The following is a 9,281-nucleotide window of genomic DNA, read 5'->3' on the forward strand; positions in this document are numbered from 1 at the left end:
AAGAGAGTGAGAAAGAGAATTGTCTGTTTTACTTTTCGTGGGATACAATAAAACATTTATACATTAAAAATTTTCTGAAGGACCTGGAGCAACATTGTACTGTTCCGAGATGTTTTTACCCTTACTTAATCACTGTTTGTTATTCCAGGCAAAACAAAACAAAACACACACACACACACACACACACACACACACACACACACACACATTCCTATCCAGTAACTAGTGTTTCAAGCAGCAGCTTGTTGAGACTATGCTGCAGAGAGATTTGGATTTCATCCAGGTTCCGCAATAGCATAGCTGCATGACATTGAACAAATTACCTACCTTCTCTGATCTTTAAGCTTCATCTCTGCAATGGGGATACCCCTATGCCCCTAGTGGCAAGACAGAACTGAGCTGGCAGACACAGTGTGCCTATTAACAGTGTTTGAAACTTGATAAATATTAAGTTACAGTTTATATCAATCCTCTTCCTTTTTGCCTTCATACCGCTAATATGAGTTTTCTATGTTATTTGAGAAAATGCAATTCTACTACAGAAAACAGGAAAACAAACCAGGATGAAATAAAGTATTATGTAGAGATGGTAAGTAAATAAACTACGATGTGCATATGGAAAGGATTCATGAGATGTATTATATAGAGAGTAATTTAGTAGCTGGTAAGATATGCTGAAGACAAAATAAGTGGAATATATAGTAGTACCTGCCAAACTTCTTATTCCCAGATAAAAGAAATAAAAAGACCAAAAGGCCAGCCGGGCGCGGTGGCTCAAGCCTGTAATCCCAGCACTTTGAGAGGCCGAGACGGGCGGATCACGAGGTCAGGAAATCGAGACCATCCTGGCTAACACGGTGAAACCCCGTCTCTACTAAAAAATACAAAAAACTAGCCGGGCAACGTGGCGGGCGCCTGTAGTCCCAGCTACTCGGGAGGCTGAGGCAGGAGAATGGCGTGAACCCGGGAGGCGGAGCTTGCAGTGAGCTGAGATCCGGCCACTGCGCTCCAGCCTGGGAGACAGGGCCAGACTCTGTCTCAAAAAAAAAAAAAAAAACCAAAAGGCCAAATCACACAGCTGCCACCTCTGGGTCTCTAAATCGACCACCTTTGGTAACATACAGTAGGTTCCTTCCTGGCTCCCTAAGCCTGTCTCCAGGTGAGTTGGCAACTCCAGCTGGGATTCAGTATAATTGCCACTCCAGCTCTCCAACAGAGCCAGGGTGTGTTGGCCACAAGCGTGTTCGTTCCTTCTGTCCAGCCCTCATTCTCAGTTCTGGTTCCCTTGGACCATGGCCCTCATGTATTAGAGGAGGAAGAGTGTGAGAACGTGGCCAGCTTCCTGCTCCAAGCTCCTAGAGCCACAAATCCAGCCTGCACTGGGGAAATGGTAAGGTTTATGGTATGAGATTTCCAGAATTCAAGCTAAGGAACATAAAACTATGGAATATTATAAAATTGAAACTATATGCTCTTAAGAGACCTACTACCCAACAACAAAGCAAATTTCAACATTGTACATTTAAATCCAGTGACTGAGAAATAATAGAACCTTTTCTTTTATATCTATAAGGAGCTGAGACTCCTCTAATCACCAGTTATACTGGTAATAAAAGTATAATTAACCAAATCATTGACAATGACTACAAATGTTCTTAGATGTTTTCAAATTAAAGCAAAAAATAAAATCTCTCCATTCTAAATAAATTTAGATCAAATTACCTCTTGTTGAAAATATAATAACTATTTTCTTTAATGTCATGGACTGCTTTCAGTTAGGAAGAAAGAATAAGGGTTAAAACATTATCAATTGGTGGATTTTTCATTTTGATTTCTCTTACTGTACATATAACACCGTTTTTATCTGCTTTTTAAAAAGTCACTTGCAGTGTGTTTATAAAAGTGATAACTAATACTACTGCCTGCAAGCAAGAGATCATTCTTCTTAGATGCCTATGTACAGGTGTTACCCTCAGAGCTGATTATTCTGGGGAAACTGACCCTCTGAGTATGCCAATAGCCCGGCAGTTCAGTTCTTTCTGTATACCAATGCCATCATCTCTATAGAAGATATGGGTCCTTATTGGTAGGGACAATTTTCAGAAGATATAATGGACACAACTGTTTTTGATCCCTTGTTTTTAATAAACACAAAATACCTCAACATTTTATTGAAAAGTCTAAGATTTTAAGAAAAGTAATGATGTGTGAAACATTGCATGATGTCCTAAAGGAAATATTTGGAAAGTGTATCCTGTGCTCACTTGTTATTTGGCAAAAGTAATTATAAAGCAACCATGGTATGGACAAGACTTTTTGGTGAATTGAGAAGTTTAATTCCATGCCTTATAGAGGAAGGCTGTGAAAAAATAAAATGTTCTTTACCTCCTATTAATGGATAATGTAGGTTTATTTAGGTAAAAAGGCATTTTTTTTAAATCTGTCCCCAATCTGTAAAGAACAAAAGTGTACATATAGTCTGTCCCAAACCTGTAAAGAACAAAAATGTGTCCATGGTTCAATTGGGAATAAATGATGGCTTTATTAACACAGTAGATAGTATCAACAAAAAATCATCAGCAGATATCACATTTGAAATGAAATATGGAAAGCCACCTGCTAAGAGTGGGAATAATACAGGAATGCATGTTCTCATTTCTTCTATTCATTGTCTCTGAGAGCCTCACAAATGCAGTAAAAAAAAGAAAAAAATGTAATATTAGAAAAAAAGTAAACTAACATTGTTGGAGAGAGTTATGACTGTGTTATATATAATAAAACACATACATTCAGTCTTGTTTCTCTTGTTATGGTAATTGCAAAGCTTTGAAATATTTTTATTCAATATTGATAGACATGATGGATCAGACCTGAATATTGCAGACAAGAATCCAACGCTTAGATGGATTGAGCAATACACATTTATAGAAGTCGTCACTAACAAAACTTATTTCTGTCTTGGAGTATAAACTTTTGAAAACCTTGTGACAGCAAATGGTTTCATTTAACCTTTACCACATTTGTAGGAAGAAGATACCATTAGTAGTTACCTCTTTAAAGGAGTAGAAAATAAGGCACAGAGCAATGCGATGATTTACAATAGTTGATTTGTTGAACAGCCTAAAGTCATTTCACTAATTCATAATGACAAATGCAATTGTCACAAAGATGGAAATCATTCAGTCAGCATGAGCAGTACATTTTCTCTGTACCAGAAGGTTATAGAAATCCCTTGGTGAAACAGATTTAGAAAGAGGGACGTTACATGGATCAAGTGATAAATGGCATCTCATTAAATAGATGCCCTAGTTAACAATGGGAATGACATGACCAACAGGATAGGCCATAGTCAAAGTGGATTATACCCTATGTGTGTCTCTATACAAGAGATAGTCTTGCTACTGGGACTGTAAGTACCCCAAATCTTACTGCCAGGGTTTCTTTTCCCTTAGAAAAGGCTTAGCTTTTTCCGGTGTTTGTCTCTGTTGCTCACATAGATGTACTTATGAAGATTCAGATACAGTATCTTTATCCAGTCTTAATCTTTAATAATGATCACTGCATCTTACCAGCAGAATTTGAAGTAAAATGGCTTGGCATTTTAAAAGTGCTAATTATAATTGAAGTAATAGATATTTACTTGCATTTGCACTTTTGTTGTCATGTTTAAGACTTTCCAGTGATGGTCACTGTAAATATAAGAGCAGACCATTCTGGAAATTGCCACACCCTAAATCTGGATTATCCACTAAAGACTGGTAGAGCCTGAGCAGAATTGGATGTATTGTTATTCGCGAAGGAAAAACTGTTACAACACTTAGAACTTGATACTTGGGACCTGGCTACAGCACATATTCGATGGATTAATGACTCAATCCATGGGAGCTGGTTACAACTGATGAAATAAATTCCTGATTAAGACTTACTCTGAAATCCTCTTTCTCCTTTTCTGACCAGATGATGAAAGTCACCTGTTCTCCAAAGGTACATGCCACCAAATCAAGGAAAAGCAATAGAAGGCAGCCTCAAAATGAAGAACCAGGTATCCTTATAGGAATATAGTGAACCACCAAGAGCTATGTGAAAATGCATTTGCTGCAAGCAGAAACATCAGGGTGATACTTTTTCTTTTATTTTAAGTGTAACATATAGCAAAACTCCAGCTTCTGGAGTAAGATGAAAGAATTAGAGTCCATGGAATGTCAGATTTGCAGACATGCCAAAATCTCAGTTGCAAATATTTGAGGGAAATCTTCCAAGACTGAAAGTGAAAAACCTTTCAGGTCATTGGTTATCAAAACTAGGGCTCCAAATCCAACTGGAACCTAATAAGTGAGTTGATGATGTATCCTGGAAAACTTATCCAGATAGAACTGCAAACTGAGCAGGACTTAGTTTGCACGCTTGAGGGATTGGCTTTCACCCATTTTTAAGAAGCTTTTCTAGAAATGTCGTCATTTATTTGTATAACCAAGGAGGTCGCTTTTATGACAAAACTCAAATATCAGCCATGGCTACTTGAATCCAGTAAACAAGTAAGTATTGGAAAAAGAAAATAAAAACTCAGGACCGCAATTCACTTTACTGAAAGAAAAAATGAAGCTGAAAGCTGAGTCATGAAAGAATCTGCCTTTCCTTTTGTTCCCGAAGCAGATAGTTACAGATAAAAGATTAAATATCTCCATTCTGTGTTCACTGTTATCTTATGTAAAGTGTAGATTGACTGAGCGGGAGAGGAATGCATAAATGACTATTCCTTTACCTGTTCATTTTCTCTTGCAACTTGTGTGTTACCATACTCGCCCCCCACTTTCCTCTCTAGCCTGCTTTTTCGCTTTAAATATTGAACCTCTCAAAATCATCGTTGGAGAAAGGCACAAATGACAGACTGTTTTTGTGAATCTGTGTTTTTTAATTCTAGGAACATCCTTAACTTGACAAATTAAACTTCTAAATTGACTGAGGCCTGCCTCAGATAATTTTTAGTTTACAGACTTAATTCAAACCAAACATCTTGTGCAAAAAAAAGAAAAATATATGAATCTAAAATATATCATTGAACAAAACAACATGGTAATTAAAGTATCTGAACAATATGTCATCTCAGTGAATACTTTTTTTGTGAAAATATGAAAATATTGAGGAATTAACTCATGATTTTTTAAAGACATTCTTAAATGCATATTTAACTATAGAATAATAAAATGTTCTAAGAAAAATCAAAACAGTATTAAATAAATTAAAAAGATAGAACTCTATATGGCTAGTGTGTTTAAACAGAGAATAAATTATACATTTAAATTTAAATTATAAACATATTTTTCTTTTTTATATGTAGCAGTCCTTGATATAGGTTTTTCTGAAATTGAAGCTTTAGCTATATAAAAAATAAATACCTAGAGAAAGATCTATGTTTAAAGGCTAGAGCATTCAAGATTCAATGAACTATTAAAAGTGATTGCTTAGATTTATAAAAATATTGCAAAGTAAAATTGACAGAATTATCTAATAGTTAAGAAAATATATTTTATTTGGAGTTACCTAGTTAAGGTATTGGTTAGCCAACTATTACAATGCCAATTATAAAGCATTCATTCTTTTCCCCAGTGATTTTATGTGTTTCGTATCGTATACCAAATTCTTCCTCAAACAGTTTCTAGATTTCTGTTCTAAACCATTGTATTTCTTGTCTATTTCTGAGCAAATAATATCAAGTAAATAAAGTCTTTTCTCATTTTTTATTTTAAGAGTATTTTTGAATAGTTTATAGTTATTCTAGATAAGTTTATGATAATGTCATAGAGGTTTAATGAAAATAGAACACACAAGACGTCTCATTTCTAATCTGATTAGAAAAACATTACATGTATTTGCATCTTGGTAATATTTAATCTCATTTAAGCACATGGGATATATCTCTATTAATGCAGTCTCTGTTTGAACAGTTTTATCTTTCCATATTTTTTCCAAAATATTTCTTGCAAGTTTAGCATTAATTTTTAAATTGTTTAATTATCTTACTATCATGAATAGAACCATTAGGCTTATCGTTTCTAACTCATCACTTTGGGTTAAGTATTTGGCTTTTTTTTAAAAAATGAACAATAGCACAGAGCTGGTTTTTGTAGAACTGGAGAGAGACATTGTGGTGATTTAAATATATTCATCTTACAAATAAATAATTAAAATATGGAAATGTATTTGCCCATGGTTACACACACACCTAAAATCAGAAGATCATCTTTTGCCCCTACAATTTTTGCAAAATAAATACAATACAATTACGGAATTATGTCTGAATCCATGAATGAATTGTTAATACATAACTACTTCCTAATTTAAGAAATGCTTTAATGCGTATTTCTATTCAAGTGTATTCAACATATTTTAAGCAATCTTTAGTAATCAAGACAATCTTAGGATATTTATTTCTAGCTTTGTTAGTCTGAGGCTTTTATAAAATATGAAGACTTGTTACTATATCAATTTTGGTAAAAGAGAGATGTGTGACCAGAGGGTAGAGAACTGAAAAGCCAGAAAGGCAACAAATTCCTTTGGCTTGCTGGGAGGCCACCACTTCCTCAGCAGAAACAATGAACTGCCGGCAAGTGTCATTATGAAACATGCCAGTGCCTCCCAGGGCCTGAAACCACAGACAACTTCTTTATCTGGCTTTCAGTGGAATTTTGAATAGACCATTGCAAGACAAATTGTTACAGTCCTTGTATTTCCTTTTTATGGTTAATACGGCTGTTACATTTACAGAGAAAAAGAGCTTTTATATAACATAAAGCATTTTTTGTGTGTGTTGCTTTCAATGTTTGTTTTGAAGACAGTTCATCTTAAATTGATATAGAGAGCCTAGAGTACAATTGAAAGTATAATTTTGTCCAATTGCCAATTAATCAGAAGTTAAAAGCACTTGAGCAGAGAATTGGCCAGAACCTCTAGTCAGAGGAAAACAAGGACCTTCTCTGTCATATAAATGAAGACATTTCCCACTGAAGGAAAAAACTCATAAAAAATGAATAGGCATTATTGTCACATTATCCACATCATTTAATTTTGTCTTCTCTCTTATAAGATTTGTCACAGAACAAATAGATGACATTGGATGTATGCGTACTACCACTGGTGACTTAACTATTAGCATGATTTAGGGATTCTTCTAAAGCTGGGCATATCTTTTCCTTTGATGCTCTGACAATTAAAGCAGATTCGATCACCTCTCCTCAGTCATAATCTAGTTTTAGTCTCCTCTCCTTGTGGGGCCTTAAATTTAGCAAGGATGTTATTTCCCAGTTCAAGGAGAAGCAGTGCCTGTCAGAATGCAATTGTACATTTGCATAGAAATAAGTTGATTTCAACAACTGTTCACAAGCACAACACAACTTTTGGGCAAAGTGAGATGTCATCTTTTATTATGGTATGAATGTGACCACAATCTTATTAGAGTTGCAAATATAATTTATATTCTTCCTTAAACAGTTAAGTCTCTTGTCTTTCATTACACTCTGTTATATAATCAAGAATAGTCTTATCTTTCCAGTGTTGTATAGGCTACAGTGGCTTCCTTTCTCTTTTGGGCACTTGAAGAATATTGGTGAGTTTAATAATTTTTTAAAAAATGTCCTAAATGATGGCATAAACTAGAAGGACTGATATACATACCATTGTCCTTCATTTTCAGATAGCATCCTATAGATAATATTGCTATCAGTATGTGCAGGGAGAATTTAAAAGGCCCACAAAGATGACAGACAGTTGTGTCCAGTTGCATACAAAGGATGACTGATTTTACTTTGTCTCTAAACTCATACTGACAGTCACCCTTCTCTTCCTCTCCAAGATTTACCTACAGTGAACCATGGAGTTCTGTAGTGGTTATGGGCCATGTTGTTCTTCCTGCTACTGCTTGGCCCCAGCTACTTTGCATCCATTAAATTTGGGTTCTTATGAAAGCTGACAATGTGTGTTGCCTTGTAGCCTTCTGGGGCTTCTTTTGGCTACCGTGTCTAAAGTAATTTTATTTTACCTGCAGTACAGCAGCTCTTTATGTATCCTTTACTCATCCATCCTGCACACATTAGCACACATTCTGTACTCAAGGGAATAAAAAGGTGACTTACTGCTAATAGAATTCCAGGAATTCATTTGTAGAGAGTCTACCTGAAGCTTAAAAATCATTAGAACTGTGGTCAGGCATGGTGGCTCATGCCTGTAATCCCAGTGCTTTGGGAAGCCAAGGTGTGAGGATTGCTTGAAACCAGGAGTTTGAGACCAACCTGGGCAAAAGCAAGATCCTATTTCTCCAAAACATAAAAAATTAGCTGGCCATGGTGATGCATGCTTGTAGTCCCAGTTACTTGGGAGGCTGAGTCAGGAGAATTGCTTTAGCCCAGGAGGTCAAAGTTGCAAGGATCACACCACTGCACTCTGGCCTGAGTGACAGAGTGAGACCAGGCCTCGAAAAAAAAAAAAAAAGTGTGTGTGTGTGTGTGTGTGTAACCTTACTTAGGGCTTAAAAAATGCTATGTTATCCAAATTTTTGCCATCACCATCCTCATTATCATCAACATCACAGGCACTAATGGAGCAGTTACTTTTTAGGAGGAAGGCACTGAATGAAGTCTTTATCAGAATCAGCTCATGCAATAATCTCCTTTATGAAAAAATATAAAAAGTGAGAGAGGTATAATGAGGAAATTCGTAATCAGAACACATAAATATCTTTCTTGGAGTTATAAAAATGGGTAAGCATGTGAGTCAAAACTATGGAACAGTGGTAAGTGACCTTTTAGATCTGTTAGAAATACAAATAAAATTACTGATGGAACCAAATGTTTCACTTCACTACATCACAATTTTCTTAAAGTGCATATAATGGTAATATTTTCTTCATGGGTTTGTAAAAGACAAAAGAATTCATATATTTAATATGTTTGTAAAATTTCCTGGTACATAGTAAATAATAAGCATTTAGTAATTGTTGGTTGTTTTGTCCATTTAGTTGGCAGGTCAGAGCTACAATGATTCAGTTTTCTTTGAGATATCTAAAAAAACGCTAATCATAATTTGCTCTAAGTAATATATTTTAAGTGGTATTAATTACTAATTTTCAATGATTTGATAGTTTGGCAGATACTTTTGAGTGTCTATAATAAAGAATTAAAGCTTAAGTACATATTTTTTTCTTAAAAAAATATATTTGCTCTATGTTTCTCCTTATAATCTGGCTTATTTTTACTGTAATTAACCCAATTGTATCTACAGAATTGTGT

This window comes from Colobus angolensis, unplaced genomic scaffold (assembly GCF_000951035.1).
Source record: "Colobus angolensis palliatus isolate OR3802 unplaced genomic scaffold, Cang.pa_1.0 Scaffold14, whole genome shotgun sequence".
Taxonomy (NCBI): domain Eukaryota; kingdom Metazoa; phylum Chordata; class Mammalia; order Primates; family Cercopithecidae; genus Colobus; species Colobus angolensis.